This window comes from Apteryx mantelli, chromosome 5 (genome assembly GCF_036417845.1).
Source record: "Apteryx mantelli isolate bAptMan1 chromosome 5, bAptMan1.hap1, whole genome shotgun sequence".
In the NCBI taxonomy this organism is placed as follows: domain Eukaryota; kingdom Metazoa; phylum Chordata; class Aves; order Apterygiformes; family Apterygidae; genus Apteryx; species Apteryx mantelli.
Window position 1 is genome coordinate 1462395 of NC_089982.1, and position 23533 is coordinate 1485927.

General features: G+C 40.7%; 1 long non-coding RNA gene across 1 annotated transcript in view; it reads right to left on the reverse strand.

Annotated features, from left to right (window-relative positions):
• The window catches only part of LOC136992206 (uncharacterized), a 147476-nt gene extending 124580 nt beyond the window's left edge, over positions 1–22896 (reverse strand). The window contains exon 1 of the long non-coding RNA XR_010884289.1: positions 22834–22896. This is a non-coding gene — a long non-coding RNA (uncharacterized lncRNA). The remainder of the gene's footprint in view (positions 1–22833) is intronic.
• Between the last annotated feature and the right edge of the window lie 637 nt (positions 22897–23533).

The window sequence follows — 23533 nt, forward strand, 5'->3', positions numbered from 1 at the left end:
TCCTGCTTGTGCTGTTCCAGTTTTAGACCTCTGCACTTTGAATTTGCAATGCTGCACAAGATTTGTGCAAACGAATGCTTTCTTCTGTCCCTCGTCTCTCCTGGCTGCATGCAACACACTGAGATTTTGCCAGCTATGCAGCAGACGCATGGAGATGTGGGAGGGGGTGCGCAGTACAAGTTGCGGCCTCCTCTCACACTGAACAGTGTTTGAGAAACTTCCGAAAGTCCATTTCCCCCTTCCAAATGTCAAGCACAGCTAATGTGTCTCAATGCCATAGATAAGAGCAAATTTAGGAAAGAGGCTAACGGGTTTCAGCCCCCACTGATACAGCGTGGGGCAGCGCGCTCTCCCAGGCACGTCACAGAGGAGCAGCTGCATGGCTGTGTAGCCAGCTAGCTCTCTTGCCCTTCCCTTTCCTCATCCACAGCTGCATCCAGCCATGCATATCACAGCCAGATTCTCAGCAAAAGGTCTGCTACATTTTCCTATTCCTGACAGCCTCCACTAGTTTGTGGAAAAAAATAGGCAACGTGGCAACTTACTGACTCGAGCAATTAACTCCAGTTCTGCACCTACCCATGTGACGGAGGTGGCTGCTAGCACCAGCCCAGTTTTGTCCGTGAGGACTCAGTCCTGGACTTCCAGACACTGACTGCCAATTTGGAAATGCAGCCTGGTGGCTAGTGCTCATGAAATATTTTGCAGCTGAGAAGTGCCTTGGTAAGAGCAACATATTTTTGTTGTGATTGCTATGGAAGTACTTTTGTATGCTGGTCTTCATACAGCTAGAGGCCATTTTGGTATCTGCAGAGCTCTAATGACAGCTTGTGCTCTTATCTCCTGCCTCACATGTTTATTAAAATAAACAAGCAAAAGTTTCTGTAGACAGAAGGGTCCTCAATTATTAGAAATTTCACTATGCCATCCAGAAAACAGCTCTGTTTGCAGACTATCCTAATTGTTTCATGGTAATTTGGCAGATCCCTAATTCAGAAGAGAGGAAAAATTCGCTGAATTTATAGCAGGAACTTGCAAAGCTGTATTTCTTAACAACAGAGCTGACTCACATTTATTCATTACTTACTCCTTATGGTGGGTTGTTACTGGAATTCGGTCCCAGATGGCAGGTTAAGCTGCAGAGAAGTGCTCTATATTTACAATGCTGATGAGACATGCAGAAGTGAAATAGTTTATTGGGAAGGCAGGTTATGCCTTAGACCTGCACGCTCTCAAGTATAACTTTCAGCATCTCCCTTCGCAGACACCTGCCTTCTGCCACATCTTTGGCTGAAGACGGGAGACAGAAGAGACCTGCTCCACTCAATTTGGGGAGTAATAAAGGGGACAAAGGAAGAGAAAAAGAAGACAGCAAAAGATTTAGTTTCTCCCTTTAGAAAGACTACTGACGGAATGGGACAAAGACAAGACAGCGTGGCCAGACAGTTCATTTTGCCCTTGATTCACAAAGCCAATCAAGTGCCCGCTTTACTTCTGACCTCTGCTGCACAAGGGCTTTGGGGTTTTAAGGAGGACCAGAATTCACAAGTCTTCCAGGCTGAAGTGTCCAGTGGAATTAAGCACCTAAATCACTCAGGACACAGACTCCAAACCATGTTGCCAGATACTGACAGTCCTGTTTGCTTAAAAAAAAAAAAAAAAAAAAAAAAAAAAAGCCAAGAGACTTTGTCCCGAGAACCTAAAATGCTGCTTGGCACAGGATGTTGCATCTGCTTCCATGCCTCGGTGGGAGAAACCGTGTCACAGCCATGAGGTTGCTCCAGCGGGTACCAAAATCCCTACTGGCCTCACCATCAGATATAATACCTGACTGCAGGTAACCTCCTTTGACACAGAGTGATAGATGCTTGCTTACAGACATCGGACCAGTTACACGGGCAGTACAACAGATGGCAACAGCAATCACAGCGGCCAGCAATTCAGATACACCGTGTGGAAACTCTCAACCCATGGCCGAGCAATCTGTTGCTATAACTACAGCTCAGTTCTGCGCAGCTCCAAGCCTCTAACTCCCCGGCTACATGTCAATCTTGCTGCCAGTTCACTAAGGCTCTTTCTCCCTGCCACCACAAAATCAGAGTCATCTTGTGCTGGAACACCTTGTCTCAGCTTATTAAACCATGTCCAAAAAGCTGCAGTGCTAAGAAGCTGGCCTTTTCCCTACCTTTGCATACCAAGCAACCAAGGGGTGAAGAATGGGAGGAAAATGCTACATTCAGAAATGATTAAGTCTGAATCCCTTCAGGAGAACAACTGAAGAGAAGAATTAAAGGAATCTGCTAAGACAGAATAATTCAAGAAGCTACTATAGAACCTCCTGTGAGCCATAACAGTCCAAATCAGGAGTTACTGCACCGTTCTCAAACCAGGCCCTTCAGAGTTAAGCAAATGAAGATGCAAATTTGGTCCTAGACACATATGTAGTTTATTAACCCTAGCAAAACAACAACTCAATTTTAATGCCAGTTGCTATTTCCAGAGCAAAACATCTTCCCATCTCCACTGGAGGCTTGGCCCCTACAACCCGAGCACCCAGTTAATCTCAGAGCGATATCGGGCTATGCAGTCTCAGCATCACATTCCACTGTACTTTGCTGGTGCCAAAGTAATGCCCATCAGTTTGCATTATGTTGCAAATTTTCAGGACAAAGGTGGCATATAAATTTCAAGTGGTTATGGCTCCCTGGAAAGCACTACTCGGGAATCTCCGAAGCAGATCAGTATTCTGGTGCAGGATCAGGGGACATGAACACAAGTGAGAACGATCAGTTTATGTCTACCTACATAAGCATAGCATGTCACATGTAATGCCTTCATTTTGCACTTGTATATATTGGTTTACTGAAGTAGGTTGAAGAGTATGACATTTCTCAAGTGGATTACTAGAGCTCTTTAAGGTGATCACAGACTGAAAAAGACCATCTCCATTTCCTAAAGTGACTAAACATATTAAGGAAAATGCCCTACCAGTGCGTAGGCCTTCCAGAAAATGGAAGGCAGTGAGTTGCAAGTATCTGGGTTTTTTTCCTCCTCAAATATTCAGAGTCTCTTCTGCCCACGGTATTAACATCTCCAAGCACAGGGAACAGCTCACAGTTCTGTACAACATTAGCCTTCTTGCTTTTTCACTTCAGGAACACTCACTTATCATCATGCCCTAATTATAAAAGCAGCACTTTGGGTACTTACACATTAACCATGTTTAGAGCAAAATTAAACATAATTAGAAGGTCCAGCAGTCTTAGACCATGAAAATTCAGGCTATTCCATCTGTGCAAAGCTTCATCGTAAATGGGTCTTGATTTCAATCAAATATCTTCTGTTAATTAGCTTCATGAACTCCATCTGTCAGACAGAGTGGGCTGTCTCCATGCATTTCCAGTACCCTGAACAATAGGATATAAGTAGCTATTCACATGATGCATCTTTTGTAGCCCAGAATCCTGAAATACTAATGCATGGCAGAAGTAATTAATATTTAATGCACAATAACTTAATAAGCAAGAAAAAAATATTAGTTTATGTATTTACTGAAGACATTTAGGCAGGGTCCTGATTACCATCAATGGAAGTTTTCAGCAGACTAGGTACAATTTTCAAATGCATCAACATCATAGGAGTTTAAGGGTTTTTTTGTTTCGGGGTTTTTTTTTGGAAGTGATTTAGGCTTTAAACAACCAAAAGGACAGACCTTTTAGAAGATTCTGGTTCCCGCCCACAACTTTGCAACTCAGAAGAAGGTATCTAATTCACTGAAATGCTTTTGAAAAAACTGTCTTAGCATTAATGGCATTTTCAGTCCTAAACTGGGTAGCTCCTTGGGGCTTAGGCTGCAGCACAGTGCTTCAAGCCAGTCAAGAATATGCTGCCAAAGCACAGTGAATCACTGTTCAGAGATTCAGGCTACCTCAGAGTTTGCTCAGCGCTACCCACACAGTGCCACACTGTAAGGATACAGGGAAAGGACAGGTTGATTTGCTCAGGCAGAGCTTCTGGCTCTGGTAAGAAGAATCTCTATAGCCCGGAAAGGAACTGTCAGCAACTGGGCAGGCAAGCAGATAAAATGCTGAGGAAGGGGTGAGAACTCAAGCATTTCACCAGCTCAGCTGGGGAGCATATCTGACAGATACAGCAATAAAACCTGCCCCAATTCCCCACTTGCAATCCTTGTTCAGACCTAGGAACTTAACCAACTCAGCCATTCACACGTCCCTGACTCGGCTCGTATGCATCCACTGTATGCTGACGCTGCCTCTCTCTCTAATACCTCTCTGAGCCTGTGTTTTGGGTTAAAACAAGCTCTGAATAGCTTTTCAGCTTTGGAAATACCAGCCACAAGAAACATGGGTGAGTCAGGGCAGGAAGCACATAGGAGGTCTGGACAGTTGAGGCTCTAAAACATTAATGATGTTCTCACTACGAGCCTTAGCACCTTCCTGCCTCTCCAGGTATTTCACTTCTTTTTAAAAAATTCAAGCCAGTGTGACTTCCTGCTGGAATAAAACTAGAACACCTTCAGTGAGGTTACCAAAATCCCTCCAGTGCTCCACAAGTGCAAAGGCACCCCATAATCATCCGCATCTAGGGCTGTGCGCTACTTTGTGGTGGAGCCCATTGAGCAGAGACACAACTACACTCCATCAGATAAACGCACAGTGCTCTGCATGGAAGGCTCGATTCCTCTGAAGAAAACACTGACATTTCAAGTACTCCAAGGCAGAATTTTGTAGAAAAAGTTTTTGCTGGTGGTCTTGCCATAAAGATAAAATAATGTTCTTCAATAAAGTGCTCTTAGGTGCCTGTCCTACAAATATTTACTTGGAGGTTCACGTATCAATCCAGCAAGTCAACTCGTATGTTTAAAGTTAATCATACGGTGGAAATGTTCAGAAGTCTTACATATTCGTCATGCCTCTTGGATTATCAAGTTACATATTCCATATGACCCTTTATTTCTGCCTATGAAGTTGCCTTAATTCTAAGTATAGAACATACTTCACCTGAAAACAACAAAAAGTAAAACTGTGCAGAAAAAGTAAAATCATTTTCATCCCATTCAGTTTTCATATGCCATGGTATAAGCATGATAAAACTCTCATGGAGTTTAGGGAAGGCAGGGGTGAATCAACATCATACTCCTGCAAAATCTATTCCTTCACAATTTTCAAAATTCTTTGCAATTCAGCATAATGTTGGGGGGGGGGGGGAGGCTTCACTTTCAAAACAGGGGATTCCCCTCCCTGCCGAACATGTGATTTAGTGTCATCTCGTGGAACACTGTTGTGAGGAAGAGTACTTTGACCAAGACAGGACAAGAAATTTGGCTAGATCCTATCACTTGTAGGTCTTAATAACCCCCCAAACATCAGTTTATAGGTACAAAAACCTAATGAACCATACGGTGTTCACTTAAAGAGGCTGAAACTGGAGCTGGCAAAACGGAGAGGGGAAAAATAGGGCTGTTATTCAGCCATAACTGGTGAAGAGTTAACACGGAAGAACTGCAGAGACAACGCTGTGTTTTCCCTGGCGGACTAGCTATTTGTTCAGAATAAAGGTTACTGCCATTCATTTAAACAAAATGGGCATTTTACGTATCTTAACTGTCAGGCAAGATGCAGCTGAGCAGTGCTTTTGTTAAGTCCACATTTTGAACCAAAAACCCAGAACAGACTGCTTTCCTTACCTTTGCACAGTGGTATTTTTAAAGGTCTTAAATTTTTATTTATCTGTGCAAAAGTAAATAATTTCACAATTGGAAAATGACATATTAAAGCAGTCCAAGCAGTCTTATTTCAGGTCCCTCATGCATCTCTGATTATATGATTTTTATTGTGTCTTCTTTCATATCTCAATATAGTACATGTAAAACCTCACAGGAACAATTCCATGACATCCTAGTGCTGCAGACCCTCAGTCCTGAACTACAGCTCCCCAGGGAGAGGCCTGCAGACCTGCCTGCCTGCCTCTTCACAAAGGTAATATAACATATTTTGCCTTATGTTCCCAGTGATCAAAACATTCAGCCTCAGGCAGACACCCAGCAGGGGAAATTTCAGACCACTGGGTCAAAGTTCTTCCAGTTTTAGGTGAGTGAAAGCTGGATCTCAAAATGGAAAACACCAGGCAACCTAGCAACTTGGTGCATCAGCAAGGCCTCTAGCAAGGATCATTCTACATCCTACATATTTTCAAGCAGATTTCTCTGGAAAATTAGCTGGGGTTGGAACCGACACCCAGCTGAACATGTGACATAATAATTTGGTTGTTTCTTAGCAAAGTGCTCCGGAAAGGATGACAAACCAGAATTTCTTAGCAAACTGGAAAATCTCAAGGAAGAAGGAGATTCTTACCAGAGTGAGAACTCACCACCACCACTTAGTATTTAAAAGACAAGGGAGGATGAAGTAAAAACCCAGGTTTTGTGTTACACTGCAGACTAGGACTAGTGTGTCAAAAGTCTTTTTATTCCTCGCAGCACTAACAAGGACCTATCACAACAGGACCCCCAGTCTCCATGTGCTGGAGTTGCTGTTCCCTCTGAAGAAGAGGCGATTGAGCAGGGTTCCCTGTCAGCCTGTGCAAGCGAGCAGAGCCTACTTAAAAATCACTGGCTTAGATCAAAATTAATCCATCTTAGAGTAGCAGTAAATACAAGCGGATGCACTCACCTGCTTGCTACTCAGGGCAGAGAAAATTAGAAAAGCTCTGCACTGCCTGTCTCAAAAGTGAGGCAAAATTATTTCCCTCCTCATCTTCCCTGTAGAGCCCAGTGTGATTAGAAGTAGCAGCACTGATCTGAAGCCAGGACAAGTAACCCCTCCAAATTACTTCCAACAGTCACGATAGGCAATGACCTCCAGACCATCATGTCATCAATGAACTTTGCTTCCTACCCTTTCACCAGCTTTCAGTCTATAAATGAACCTCTCCTCCAGTCTCACGGCACTATTTTTCCCTTTAATAATCTTTGGCATGAAAACCCAAATATACTATTTCCATCTGCTTACGGACACCCTTGTTACAACTCTTCCTGCAAGCTGTAAATAAGCCCCTTGAAATAAGACGACATGCCAAGAAGGTCAAATCTGCTGGAGAACACAAGTTTTTCAGGTACATTAGGAGGCAGACACAGCAGCAAGCTGCACAACTGCTTCTCCTTTCAGAACGCTGGCAGCAGGAAAATTTATGCTCCTCCGGCAGCAATGACATAACAGTCAAAGCGCACAATTTTTACAATAACTAATAATGTAATTAATCTTTTAAAAGAAAAAGAGGACAGTGCTGGGACAGACCAGAGCTCCATCTTGCCCAGTATCCTCTCACTGTCAACAGACAACGTACTGCTCAGCACAGTGTACAAGAAACACAGCAAGTCAATACAAAGACGCTTCTCCTGTATATGCCCTCCCAGTCTCCAACAAACTGCATGTTAGACCTTCCCAGAGGATTCATCTTAGGGACTTTCAAAGTAATTGTTAACATACTTCATGAAAATTTTCCCACTATTATGCTATTTTCCCCTTTTTTTTAATTTTAGATCTCTGCAGCATAAAATTCTACAGTTTAATTTTGCACTGTATGAGAAAGGGATTCACTGTATTCACATTAAACCTCTTGCATTTTATGAAGAGCAAACAAAGATTCCTTTGCCTTTCCCACAACACTTGTTTCTATACACCTCTTGTACAATCCTTCTTCAGCCTTCATTCTTCCAAGTGATGAGTACCAATCTATCCTATCTATCCTCACACAAAGCCTGCTCTGTATCTTTGACCACGCTTGTTCTTTCTCGTGCCTTTTTCTAGCTCTGCAAAATCCTTTTTTAGATAAGGCACAAAAATAGCGTGCCACTTTCATGAAGGAGGCACAACAAAGATTTACAAGGTGGCACCATGATGTTTTCTATTTTGTTCTTTATTTTTCCCCCCAAATCCCTAGTATTCTCTTTGTCTTTCGGAGCAATGATGAAGAGAGGTGCAAGGTTTTCAAAAATCCTAGCTGAGCAACTCTATGATCTGTGTTCTGAGTAGTTCAAGTAGAGCCCTCTACCGTATGCATATACTCCTGAAACTTTTCCCATATATATTACTTTGTGTTTAGTAACAATGAAATTCCTCTGCCGTTTTGTTACCCACCATGTTATTCTTCACAGTCAGTTTAAGTTTGAATAATTATGCATCATGAACAAACTTTATCATTGCACTACTTACCTTCCTTTGAGGATCACTTATGAATATAATGAGCAGCAAAGTCTCTATAGGATACAACTGTATATCTGTTTGATTTAAAACTGATCATTTGTTTGGTATTTTTTAAATAACCATTAATCCAGAAGAAGACTCTTGTCCTCTAAGGATACTTAGTCTTTAAGAATACTTAGTGAGGGACCTTTATTCCAGATGTTTGGAAACCTAAGTGCATGCCACCAATGGCTCTGCCCAAGTGTTCACTTTTCCTTTAAAAAAAAACCCTCAGATTTGAGAGGTATCATTTCCCTCTGAAAAGGCCACACTGACTCTTTAGTTATTAAATATACTGATATGATTCTCAGTTCTATCCCTAGTTATAGTTTCAACATATCTGCTGCCCAGGATGGAAGTCAGACTTGGGCCATAGCTCTCTAAATCTCTTTGGAGCCCTTCCTTAAAACCGTCACCACATTTCCTGCTTTCTTTTTTTCTGGACAAAGGCTGATTAAAACTATAGGTTTCATACCATAGCTAATACTCTGGCAAATTCTCATTCCAGTTTCTTGAAGTTTTCAGTAAACACCATCTGAACCTGACAATTTGTTATTACTCATTTTCACAATTTTTTCTAATGTCTCCTACACTGCCACCTCAGTTTGAAGCAATGTCACTAACAGCCCCTTATAAAGAGGCTGACGTAGAATTCTTCCTAGCAAACACACAAAAATAATTTCTGCTTTACCATGGCTTTATCTTCTTTTAGTGCTACTTTTGTTCATCGGTCACCTAATCTTGTTCATGAATCACCTAATAATTAATCATCTAATCTATAAACATAGTACTAACGTGTTACCTGGGTTGAACATGTTTGAAAAATATATATATTTACTAGCAATTTCAGTGTGTTCCGCAAACTGCTTCTCAAGCTATTTTAGGACACCAGCTAGTATTTGCTTGCATTTAATCGGACAGACTTGATGATCTTTTCCACTCAACTGAAAGTTAAATTGAAGTTCAATGCAGAAGCTGTCTTAACTGTGTCCTCTTTGCCTTATTTTTCCTTTATCTACATTTTTTGTGTTTTAAAAACCTTTTTTCCTTGTTTGTCTGATCTCCCTGCTTAACAGAACACTGTTAGAACAGTCTGCTTTTTATTTTGTACTTTCATTTCCTTTTGGTACCTGATTCACACAAGCTGTGAACTTCCTAGCTTCATTCAGAATAAGAAATAATATTATTCTTCATGATTTCAAAGGTTAGAGTTGTTGACATATCAATTACTACTTGATATTTACCTGTACTCCAACTTTAAGCTAAAAGAGAAGTAGTGTTACTCAACATGAAAAGCTGAAGACACAGGATACAAAAGCGAAGTCCGCTCTGGTTTCTAGGGGAGGAATAGCTAGGCAAAGAGGTTGTGTAGGGCCAGGATTTTGAGAGAGGTCTCAAAGACTGAATCATTAATTCTCACTGAAAGTCAGAAATAACTGAATGGTTGATTTACCAATGATTCTGTGGAAATCTCACCATCTGGCCCCAATTTCTGTGACTACAACTGCAATAGTACTAAATATGCACAGTTCACACCTATGACTAAAGCCCCTTCAGATCAGTACAATTCTTTTTCAGTGAAAAAGGAACTGGACCGGACCCTTAAAATGTAAGATCTGTCAAACAAGATTTAATATCTTAATATGCTTGAATATAATGTTTAAACAGAGAATGAACTGAAGACAGTGACCAGAACCCTGGATATTTGCTTAACATTACCAACACCAGCGAAGAAATAAATCTCTCAGGAAGAGCTCTGATGTGACATTAAACATGACCTTTTAAGTAACTGATTGAAATGGGACTCTTTAAAAAAAGAAACAGACATACACAAAATGTCGAGTTAAATACTGCATCCATTAATACTAGTCTTACTCAGAGTAGAAATCTTCTTGGCTTCCATGGCATAGTCCTTTAAAAAATGCACTGTGTCTAAAATAGAGAGAAATGCATTTTCTCCCATCAGTATTACATAGCCTACTTAGTAGCAAGCAATCAAATAGCTAATTTTTAAAGGAATGATGATGCAAATTCAGCTGACAGACCAAACAGTCCAGATAGATGTGGAAGTAGATGAGCCATGATCAGCCAGGGATTTACTAGGGAAAAAGTGAGAGGAACTAGAGACATACCAGGTCTCCTGATTTCCCATCCAGCAAGGCAGTATCACAACACAAATTCTTATGTTTCCCCAGCACCATCCCCATCGGATCAACCTTGTGTCCTTCCCTGCTGAGCAGCATTTATTAAAGTATGGCCCCATAACCAGTTCTTTACAAAACTGCAAATTTGAAGGGCTAAAGTCTCCTAGGTTGAAGATTATCTTTTCCAAAAGCACCTCTGAGACATAGCAGACTAAATTTTATCATTTGAAAACTGCATCCCAGAGTTTGAGCCTTCAAGAGCTACCCAGCAGAAGTACAGGCTAAAATTGCATTAAAGATCTCAGTTCTCCTTTAAAATACCTCACCCTACATGCAATGCATCCCAGGCCCCTGAATTTGATAGTCTATCTCAGAAGTAATGCTTTTTTTTAAAATTTTTTTATCACATTCCATTAGTGGCTGTGGTTTGGTAGCATTTCCACAAAATCAAAAATGAGAACGCGAGTGCCTGTCCTGTGCGTTACCCAAACTCTGAGATCCTCTGGCCGTGACAGCAGCTTGATGGAAGAAAGGTTCATCTACACAGACTGTATTTCAGGGATTCAGAAACCAGTCCCAAGGGAACTGGTACACCTATGGCAGACAGTGTAAGTAGTATAAGTAACTCCATGCGCCAAGAGTAATTCATTCTGGGTCCCAGCCCCACAGACACTACCAATATCGACTAATCTGGTTCTGTTGTGCTGTGGTTCGAAAGCTTATTATCCTCTGAGATTTGAAAAAAAACTATCTATCTCTAGCAACCACTTTTTTGTACAGGGCCAAAACCAGTAGCTGTGAATCGGAAAAGCTGGCAGGATCGAGTGCCTCAGACAGAACAGACAGACCGAACAGATGCCCAGCTTCTGAATCACAACCACACGTGTGAAGGGACAGCTGCTAGCCCACGCAGTCCCTGCCAACAACAAGCTGCAGCTGCCCGTGTGCCCAAGCACGTATTTCGGTACCTACAGGAACTTCAGCACTGACAGCTGGCCTTCAGGTACCTTCACGTTGAACCGGTAGTTGAGCAGGCACTTCAAGAATCTGCTTTTAGGGGCTCAGAATATACAAGCACACTTGATTTGCATGAGGCGTTTTACTGCTTCTCTGTCTTAGTCCAAGTATGCAAATGAGATGAAAAGCTGAAATCTCTCATTTAACTAAAAAACGAAATGCAAGTTTTTGTGAATTTGGTGATCTTTAGAGCTCAGCTCCAACCTAGCTATAGCAGCTCCACTGAACAACTAGAACGTGTGACGAAAGACACTGCATGTCAGTAACATTTGGCCACAAGCTTTGTGTTCTTAAAAACAATTCACACAACTTCTGAAAACCAAATGTATAGGCTGTTTGTGCCTGTTCTTTATCCATGGTGCACCCAATGCAATGAGAGCGTTAAACTTGGTTGGAATTTCCTAAACTATTTAGTTAATAATGAAGTCTCCGTCCCCCCCCCCCCCCCGATTTAATACAGCTTTTGACCAAAGAGAATCATATCAATAAGACCTATTATAAAGGCAAGAAAAAGTAAGGAGATGGTTGTGAGAATGTGTTCCGAGCATAAAAACACTTAGAAGCTAACCCAGATAGCACTGTTTCATTCTCTGTATTGACTGCTGCTGAAGAGAGTAAGCTTATTTGGCAGAATAACTCAGTCAACAGACAGCAAAAAAATATTACCTATAGTTTCATAACCTTCTTTTATCTTTCTTTAATTCAGAGGAATCAGTTCTTACCCATTTCAGGAAGATTCATGGAAAACTGTTTGAATATCAGGTAAATAATTGATTTTCTGGAGTCACATAACTTTGTCTGGACTACATAAAAAAGTTGACATTGTATGACCAGGTGATGAATTTGCTCTGTTGTAAAGCCAGTAACAGAGGATGACAGCACTTAGGAGCTACAAAGAGGGGGAAAAATGCTTAGAATAAGATTTGAAAGAAAAAAAAAATCAGTAAGTGGTTTATAATCATGACTTGCACTTTAACAAATATTACATCTTGCATTAAGCTGTCGGATATTCTAGACGACCCTAACAAAGCTGACTAATACAAATAGCCTTCACTTCTGCAGATTGATCTAAGCTTTCTGACATTCCAGCAATAAACATGTTTCTAAATGTTTCTTATTTTGTTACATAGAAAGAAGAACTATGATATGTACTGTAACTGGCCTCAAATAAGGATGCAAGATGGCTACAAAAGAAAGCTTTTCCAAGGACTTTTGGGACCGGAGTCTGCAAGGTGGTAGCCTATTGATTGTCTAAGCTAGACCCTTATTGAAAACAAGTCAAATTTTGATCTATGCAGTCACTGGTTGACCTTTATAAATCAAAGAACAAATTGCACTGGAAGGCTCTAAAGCATATTCAGACTTTAAAATACCACTCAGCAGTTCCTGCTGCAGTCCCATGGCAGCGCTTCAGCAACTCCATGCAATGAAATCAGACCCAGCAGATGCCTTGACCATAAAAAGAGACAGAGTAATGCATCACTACATGTAAATAATGCTGCTGCAGCCACCTACAGACATGGAACCAACCAGGTAATTTGCCTCTTCACACAGACATGAAAGTTTTGGGTGCTTTAAAAGACAACACAGTTCCAGGAGGAGGAGTCAGGTGAACAGACTTGTTTCCATCCTTTTTACAAAGGAAACTCTTTACACGACATACAATGGGCAATATAATGGAGGACTACTGGAGGGCTTTTGGCTTGTCAAGTGAAATGACTCAAGATGCTGAAATTTTCACAAATGGATAAGAAAAGTTAAGCTTCTCTAATTACAGCTGCTGGAAAGGTTTTGTTAGATGGCAAAAAAAGATCTATTCTGCAATTGTCCGAAAAGGAAAGTCTGAGAGAAACAGCTGTTCTCCCCGAGTATGTTCTCAGTGAGTACAGGGAGCTGTTCTTACCAAGCATGTGAGACATCGTCCTTCACCCCATGTACTGAAACACAAGAAAAGTGTGGACTGCAGAAATAAAACTGCTTAAATGATCAAGCACAGGCTTAAGTAAAGCACCCACTGCACACAAGCATAAGACACATACTATTTAAAAAACTTTCCACAGGTTGGAAGCTCTCTGGTTAAGAGCTGTATATGCAACAAATAACAGTCCTTCCTTCCATTCATCCAGGAGAAGAGGTATTGCACATTTCCTTCCTTTCAGAGAAATATGCGCAATTAAAGTCCATGTCATGTGAAAGCTGTTCTTCTGGCCCTTAATTTTCTTCCATTCACATATTGAATTGATTCATGTGGTTCTCCACCCCTGATCCCGACCCCCTGCTGAAATCTGAAAACAGCTCCAAGTTTCAAATCATAGTTTGATTGCAGCTGTTATGAAATGGACTTTTCCTGTATTTAAATTTCTTCTCATACGCATTTTCGAGATGCAGCCAGGCTAGCAGGGAGAAAGGGACTAAACCAGTGGCACAAGAGTCAGGTAATACAATTCTGAACGAACAAACCAGCCTCCCAGAAGAGCAAATGGTCTGTCCTCCAAGGCGGGTAATACTACAAATTCTCCTCCAAGTAACCCCTGTAAATCCACTTTATGGGGTTTTATCATCAAGAAACAAAAGGGAGACTGTGGGTCCTTTAGGAAAGGACTATCCAAAGATAGAATTCTTTCCCCAAAAAGCTCTTAAATGAAATCAGATGTTCCCAAAATACATTTGATCTTTAACTGGCCAACATTTGGTTTCCTGGTTTGAGGTGCTGGAAGAGAGGAAAGAAATAGGTAGTACAAATTTGAAGTATTCCTAATTTGGAGGGAGGGGGTGAATGGAGGGCATAGGTAAAGAGCTAGCTACTCCTGCTGCCATCACTGCATTGGTCATTCCCACGTAACCTGCACTTGGAAACCTTTCACCCAGACAGACCCAAGAGATGAGGAATGCAAGGGAGCAGAAAGAAGAAACGGGGTTGTTTTGTTTTAAACAGAGCCAGAATAAAAATCAGGTCTTCTGACTCATTTGACCCCTGAATTACATCATTTGGTAATAAAGACACTTTCACCCAAGAATCGTTTGTCTTTCTTCTTCCATTACAGCCGCTAGAAAAATCCCCCCTAACCTAGAAGCTATGATTTCAAGAAATGCAAATAAAACCTCTATGAGCCCAAACCTAAAATACATTACCACAAAGAGCTGCATCCAGAGGGAAAGCTGCAAGCGCAAATAAATGCCAACACTTCCTTGAATAACTTCAGCATTTCAGTATTATCAACTGCGTGTTCACCGGGGACTCACCTGGCTACTGGGATTTTACACATCTGTCAGCAAAATCGGAGTTCCAAATGCAAACTGAACAGCTGAGGAAGACTATGTATGCTTACGGCTCCCAGCGGGGGCTAAAGGTCACAAACCAATGCATGGATTAAAATGAAACACACAGAGCAAGACTTCAATGTGCAATGAAGACAATCTGTTAAGCACTGCTTCATGCTTCATATAGCAAGGTATCACTCATTTTCTCCAGACCAGCACTCTGGTATTTCATAAGAGAAGCTCTACTCAACATTAATATGTAGAAAATTCTACAGAGCAATTAATTGAAAAGGCAAAGCTGCCAGCAAATTAAGGATTGCTCTCATAAGCCGTTGTACCAGAGAGTACTGCCCAACAGAGAGGAGGCTCCTTATCTAGGAGAGTACTATTAATTACAGCTGCTTCGTGACAACGCAGCTGACAGGCGGGAGAGCCATTTCTAGAGGTGTGGGCAAACTGACTGACTTTGCTCCTGGTTTCACCTGCGTGGCCAAAACCCCAAAGGTCAGGGGTATCAGTGAGAGGAGCCGTTGTGCCCTTATAAGACAGTGGGCTTGGAACAGGGAGATGAGAGCTCAGAAGCTGACCTGAACTGTGAGTTTGGGCAAGATTTCCCTCCCCCCCCCTCGAGCCTCAGCTTTCCCACTAGCCATCTCTTCTGTTTTTGCTGATAAGGCTGGAAACTCCAAGAGTTTGGAAAAACTTCTCAAACGTGTTGTCTTTCAAGAGGTGATTTAGCTGCATGAAGCTCAGTCTCAAGTCAGCCAGTAACCTCTACAGATGTCCCCTTCTTTACAATAAAAAACCCCAAAACCTTGACTCTGAGAAAACCTATTTTTGCACCCAAAGTCTAGAGCTAAAACTAGGCCGTTCTTACGGAGACCTTATTTTCATACTGCGTAGACTACTCAAACCTGCTATCTATTTACCTTGTTCGATGGCTGAAAGAGACAATTTAAAACCCAGAAGCTAAGAGAACGCCGGTCATGAGCCAATGAAACAACAAAAATGTGATGAGGTCATTGATTAAAATGTTCCCTTCAGCAAACAGTAAATAAATGACAGCATGAACTCCCATTTGGCTCAGGAACTGAACCCAGCGCTGCTCACCACAACCGCTGCCAAAGGATCATTGATTACGAGGGATCAAACTCTTTGCTAGCTCACTAATATCAAAGCAGAGAGATTAATCACGGACTGCAGTCCTGAGAAAACCGTCAGAAGTGCCATCACTGTTCTTGATCTATGAAGGCTAGGCTTACTCGGCAGCATACAATGAGAAACCTGGGAGAACAGCTTGGACTCAGATGAATATGTCCAGTGTAGTTTTACTAAAGCCACTCTAAGAATCTTATCCATTCCATAAAACTTTTTAAAGCCTTTTGGGGAAGAAAGAGTACTTTTTCACCCTTATTTATCCTAATTTATTTGCTATGAAAGGTAGTCAATTGACTAAAAGCACAATCGGATCAGGCCTGTAATTATAGATTAGGCATGGGGCTACTTGAATGAATTGAAAATAGTATTTATTATATTGCATGCTATAAAACAAAATAAAAAGAAATAACTGATGATTACCATCTATCACCCTGACATGTTGAGCTGACTTTTCAAATCTGTTACAGCAACACGGCAAAGGTATAACCAGAATTTCGAAGGATTATGTATTTTAATCAGGGGGATCCCATCCATTCATTATTTCTCTACAATAAACTTCTTCAAAATAAGCAAGTTGAAGCACTTACTGATGACATTTTGTTTAGGGACCCCAGGCTAAGTTTTTCAAGGGGGAGAGGGGCTAAGGCTCTCAGCAGAACTCTCCCCGCCTCCAGTCAATAGCATTACAGCCAGCAGACACGGGGCATACTTCAGGTCTCCTCAGAAAAGGAGTACTTTAACTTCTGACAAATTTTGCATGCAGAGTTTGAGGGCTATTATTTCCTTTTTCCAAAAGTAACCACGTGACATTATCATATGTAAAGCAGCAGTGTACTCTGGCAAGCAAACAGTTATCCTTTCACAGCCTGTGCCTTGCTACCTCCCTCTGGGCACCATGCTTCATTTTTTTATCTGACAAACTCAAGACTTCTCTCACATCAGCAACTTGCATTGTTAGGGTTTATTATTGAGACTTTCCTACTGCAATAAGAAATAGCTTTCTCAGAAGTATTCAGTCTTTGGCAAGAAATAAAAAACACAGCACAGCTAGCGCTTCCAGTGCCATGAGCTCGTGAGTTCTCTGTTAAAACTTCTCACATACCACCGGCTTCAAAACAGGAGCAAAATTTTGACAGCTCAGGTCTAACATATTTTTCACCAAAAAATAAAAAAAATCCTGTTTTGATATTTTTCCCACAGAGAGAAGTCAATATTGCTTACAGTCTCATCTTGTACCATGTCCAGTTTAAGCCCACATCTTTTTAAGAAAAACAAAAACTCTTTAATGCCCACAGTAACCTCACTGCCTTTGGAAACCTGTCTGTGATTCTCTTCTATACAAGAAAATCTCTTGTATAAAAGAACAAGAGTGAATAAGCTGTTCTTACTCAGTTAGTTTCCTCTACTGAAGCCCTTCAAAGTCCCAAAACCTTGAGAGAGAAAAAAGTAAGAGAAAACACTCTACATCTTCAGAAGTCATTTGAGATATCTCAATCACCAACTTACGGCATGCTAATTCAGACGTACTCTCAGGAAGGACGAAGCTTCTCCCTTCATTGAAAGTATTTCAGGTTGGGTATCAAAACACCAAGAAGCCCAAAGCCATTTGTGAAGAAGTATCACAACACTACTTTTAGCTTTATTTAAATTTCCCACTGCCCTACATTTCAGGAGTTACTGTCTGTCATACTAACTCAAGCAAACTGTGTGAAAAAACATAGCAGGATTTTACTCAGAAGAGAACCTGCTATGGATGACTACACAGTCAACCATGCCAAAGCGGGCCAAGAGATTCTGCATCTTCTTTTACCAAAAATGGACCAAAACCTTAAACATGAAGTCAGCATTGAAGTTCTGCCTTCAAGCGGAATGACGTATTTCTAGAAGAAGCCATTAACAGCAAATGCTGTCATACAGACTTTTAGCCTACAAGCTATTTATGTGTTTCTTCTCTCTCTCTTTCTCTCTTCCCCCTCCTTTTCTTTTAATCAAGTCAACTAGCCACTGCAATGGAACAGGACAAGAGGACTCACCAAGACCATACTCTCATGCCCTTGCTGCCTTCCAAACTTGCGTCCACATTCTCTTGTGCGTTTCAACAACACTCCTTCAGAAAACTCGGGGAAACCATCCCGGTTGGTGTTCCTACACAAAGTAGAGACTACAACTCCTCGACAGCAGGCTGACTCTGATTGCATGACTCATATCAGACAATCCCAACCCTCAGCAAGATTTTCAAAGAGAGACTATTGACTTACTGTCCCTGTGTCTCAAATCAACAACCTGTAAATCATATGACAGAGTATATGGGGAGTTTATTTCTCAAGGCAGACAGGGAGATAAAGAATAAAGATGCCCCTAAAAAAGATTGAAACTCCAATCATTGATTTCTTGAGACAAAATTAATAGAGTTTTTTTCTCATCTTCTACAGTTAAATCTCAGACTTCTGTCCTGCCCAAAAGTTTTCTGTTGGCTAAAAATAAAGCATAATACCAAGTAATCCTTAAGGTAGTCTCTTCTGGGAAACTTGTTAAAGCCAAATCAAACTCTTTGTGGCAGTTTCATTTTGTTCTCTGTTGTTTGTCCTTAGTGAAAACTCTCAGATTAAAACGATGTCAGGCTAACGTAAGAATAGGAAAATCATATGCTGAAGAAATAATAATAAAAAAAAATCATGTGCATTCAGTATACCAAACATTAGATGTATTTTATTGCTAAGATCTGCTTCATGAAACAAAAGTAAAATTATGCTTAGAAGAAATTCTACTTCAAAATTCTGCAAAGTACCCTATAGTTCTTTCTTCTATAAAAAATTAAAACAGCTCTGAAATATGGTAGTGTAAACCTTGTTCCAGTGTTGGCTGCCTTGAGCTCAGCCCTACAATTTATGGTCAGGCTATATGTTTTCCTCCTGACAGATTGATAACTTTGCCCCTGCAGAGTAACAGATCCTAATATGAATCAAACTGAACAAAAATGCTTTCTGGTAATTAATTCTAATATTGTCCAGTTATATTCTGTATTGTTGTAAAGTGCCTGTTCTCAGCACTGGTGTAAACATGTTTAGACTGAAAGAAATGTACGGGGAGCGAGGGAAGATGAGAAATGCCAGACCACTAGTCCCCCAGCGGCTGGATAACCCGACGAGACGCACCAGAGGTTGGGCTGCTCAGAACGGCTCAGCGCTGGCCCCGCTCTGCTTCCCGCTGAGAGCACTATGGCGTCCACCTTCCGCTCAGAAGGAAAGCTGATTTAGCCAACGACAGGTTGAAAGTCCCATTCTAAAAGGCCGTAACGAAATGCTCAGTGAAATAATCTTGTTGGTGACCTGCTGTTTTCCCAAAACATTAAAAAAATTTTAACATTTAAATATTATGAAGTCTCACAGTACTGATCCATAAGGATCCACTATTCATTTCTGTAAAAACAGATCTACCTATATGCACAGCAGGTTATTCTTTTTCAGCAAGACCTAAAATTTGGAAGTTTTTCTTGAAAATTTAGACTTAAGTGAACACTATGTTGAATTGGTGGAGGAGAAGAGGAGGAATTCTGTCTTGAACTCATAAGTTGTGCATCCTCAACACTTCAAGAGACTCGATAAAAGAGCAAATAATCTTTCTGAGCACGAGCCAAAATAATTACTGAACTGATGGTAAGTCTAGAAGCCTCCTCAAGTTCTACAAAATAAGCCATGTTTGATTAAATTCACTCAGCTGTTACTGAGTTACTGCAATTATTCTGACTGAAATGCATGGAAAAAGTATGATGTATTTCTCCAAAGCTGTATTTAAAAATGAGTGGGTAGAATCTAACAAGATTCTTTAAGGCAAGTTACCTTGTGGGAGAATATTTTAGTCCATGCATTTTAAAAGGAAGGTCATGATCACTTCAAATATTCTAAAAATGTTGAAAAATATGGTTTTATCCCTCCCTTCCCTCCAGAAGATTTTTAGCTTCCTTATGGGAGAATTAAGAAAGGGAGAACTCTTATTAAAAAAAATAAATTTGTTTTAAAAGGTAATTTGAAATGTCAATACTAAATGGAAATTTTTCTTTTGAAATGTAATTTCAAGATAAAATATATTTTAAATGCATCACTCTGGGTTTTAATGAATTACAGAAATTTTCCATTTCCAATTTCAAAAATGTTATATTTCAAATATTTAGACTTTTTTAGTTTAAATTTGAGACTGAGACAGAATTCTCCAAGTTTTCTAGGAAAGGCAGTTTTATTTTGCAAAGAACTAAAAAGAAACGATATAAAATTCATACTTCCCTCTCAATACATTAGTTATTACCATTACACTGTTATAACTGTCACCAACGCACCAACAGAGCTCTACATGCAGTTTCTTTTAACTTAATTTTTTGTGGTTTAATTACCGTTAAAGCTGGCTGAATATATATCAAAAATCCATTGAATAATTTGACAAATCACTGCAGAATTTGCTGACCGATGCATTTACTGAAGGAACACTAAACACGTTCTGTTCTAGAGATTAATCCAATAGAAAAGCGAGAACAATTTCCGGCGCAAGGCGCAATGAAGCAAACCTTGGGGCTGCCCCTCGTCCACGCCCGGCACAGCCACGCTGCCAGCACCGGAGATGAGGACTCTCAGCCTCGCTGCTAACAGGCAGACAAACGGTTTTGTAAACTGGGCACCAGTTAGTCCCTAAGTGAGCGCTGGGGCTGTCCCTGCCGGCACCCCCAGCGCGTGAGGGCTCCTCCAGGTACGCCGCATGGGCACCAGGGAAATGGCTCTCCGTTTACCCCGGGGCCGTGCTGGGCCCGACTGCCACATTCTGACAGCCAGCCTAACCAAAAGCACCTAAGAACTATTTCCTCTCAGCCAACTTGCTGTACCTGTGCCTTCAGAGTACTTTCGAATTAATTTACAATCTTTCTGTTGTTTTCATCTCCACTATTTTCTTCTCAATTAGAAATGAAATGCCATGAATTTTTTTTATTTCTCTGCACCACATGTACTTAATTGCATCTACTCTAATAAGTATAAAAATCTACCAGAGGAAAAATTGAATCTTTTTCACCTGCTTGTCCACTGACTTGAGGAAGATTTCCAAGGCCACAGGGCACTCGAAGAGGATCTGCGGCCACAGTGTCCCCTGTACTTGGGGGGGCTAAAGGAGAAGGGAGTGATGATTCTGAGCACCAGCTGACAAGAGATGTTGGCTAGACACAAACCTCATTATTGCTATTGATGATGCCAGAGAAAGATGTGCAGCTAAAGGGAGAAAGGCAGTAGGATAAATGCTGAAACTGATGGCAAAAATATTATTTATAACCTGTTTCTTTGGCTGAATATTTTGTATTCAACTCATTTTATCAAAGTTAGATCTAAAATGTCAACAGCAAGAATAGTATGTTGTCACTGTGGTCTTCTGAGGTCTCCATCCTCTGCAGCACTAGCTGATAGACATGCAGATACTTGCAGTGTTGGTCAAAAAAGCCCTCATTTTAATCAAATAGCTAATAAAAGACATGTTTTATCCCCATTTTTAATAGCAATTAAACACAAGTCATAATCTACCTGCCAACTTCACAAGTAATCTGCCTATTGAGTCAGACATACCTATATACCAAATCCTTCCATCATTACATTTCCCTTTTATTTGGGACAACAAAGTATGCAATTATACAGAAAGTAACTGAAGGCAGGTTTGATGGTTTGTAACACTTCAGAGGAAAACCCCTTCCCGCACAAATCACTCAAGTTTTCTTTTTTTGTGTGATGCCATGAGTTTTTTCAGGAACAGCATGCACTTACTGAAGTCTGGACAGGGCAGAAAACCATTGCTACCACTCCACAAGAGCATTTAACATTGACTGTGAAAGTGCTGCCTTAGACCAAACAAGTGTTTGTAGCAAGTGTTATGCCATACTCTGCACGAGGAAGAGCACCTACTGCACTTCGAATACTTTGGCAGTACCATAAATACCAAACATAAATATAATTAGCCAAGTTCTTTTACGGCACTACACAATTCAGTTGCCTCAGTGATATTAGCACAGGAAAAAGAGACAGAAAATAATTTTACCTAGGTATGAAGTATTCAGAGAGCTGCCCCATGCATGTTTCCCCTTGTTTACACTTGTAAACCTCCAGACATGCCACTATCCACGCAAAAAGGTTGTAACCCCCGGAAAGAAGCAAGGCCAAGTGGTCTGCATGTGGTTTGGGCTTTGGTGACTCACCATAGCAAGAACCTCTCCTATCAGGATCCTCACCCTTCCAACGTACAAAAGTCTTCTGCTTTAAGTAAAAACAGTTACGGGCATTTTGGTGATTTAGTTGGTTTGCTGGGGAGAAACGCACAATACAAACAGCAACCACACAGACCCCGCAGATAACAAAGATTCATATTAATCATATTACAAGCTTTACTCATTTTCCATCTTTTGATAACGGTATATCAGGTTTATCTGAACAACTTGCAAGAGTTGATTCAGACTTTTCTGGCAACAGACAACAGCCTCAAGAACCCACTGTGGTCAGTTCTCACCCTTTTTATCATGAATTTCATATTTGGTATTTTACTTAAAGCTCCATCTCCTCGTGGTAATTGATTACAGTGACAACCCAACATCCATCACTAAAACCAAGTTTCTAGAACTCTAGTGAGCAGAATTTTTCCAAAGCATAACAGAAGTACAATCTAAGAGCTCAGAAGACATACACAAATGCTTATTGTCATTTTTAACCTTTTCTTTTCCTCCCAAATACTGAAAAACAGAAACACTTCCCAATGATTTTTCACATGGCTCTTATTTAATAAGACTTAAGGAGAAAACCTTTTTGAAAGAATTAACTAGCGTTTACAGATACAATGGGCAAAGATGTTGCCTCATTTGAATCTTTCTCCTCTTGTTTTTGAAGCATTTTTCCACCAGAGAACAAATTTCATGAGACATTAATCATACATGAGAAGACGGTGTGAAAAAGGATTGAATTTGTCTTGCCTACCTTCATTCATGAATCTTGTAGGCCCTGACATTTGAGCTAGTGGGTTAAGCTCTCTTTGGACCTAGAGGAAAGAAAAAATTACTTAGGGCTAGACATAAGAGACAGAAATGCACCTTTTATACAGATGGAGGGCCTCAGCTGCCTATTACGAGCCTGAGTAGCAGCTCTGACTAAACGGGCTTCTCCATCTGGAAGGAAAAGCTGAAGCAAGGGACAGATGGGGATCTTCCCAAAGATGGGCTTGTTTAGAAACAAAGAGGAAGAACATTTCAAAGGTGGCTGGTTACAGGTCTCCTACACTTGGCGTAAGCATTCAGGACAAGGACTTAATATCATGCTTCACCTTCCCGATCACAGGTAACCCTGTGATCAGTCCACGAGATACTTCCAGGATTGTCTAGGGGAATGTTCTTACATGCATACAAGGGACCAACATTTTTCAGATAAAACAGCAGAATATTGCTTCACACACCATAAGAAAAGGACTGTTTTTGAACTGCCACATGTGAAACTAAAGTAATGTAAACTCTTTCTACTCGTTATTTGTTATGTTTGTTTACTTGTTCCAGATTTAAAATACCACAGAGGAGACTCTTGCTTTTTTGGTGTCCTTATTTTTTTAAAATGAATCCTGAGAACAGATTGTTCAAATGTTTGGACTTCTCCGCTTGTTGAAACACACTGATCAAAGCTAGGACCT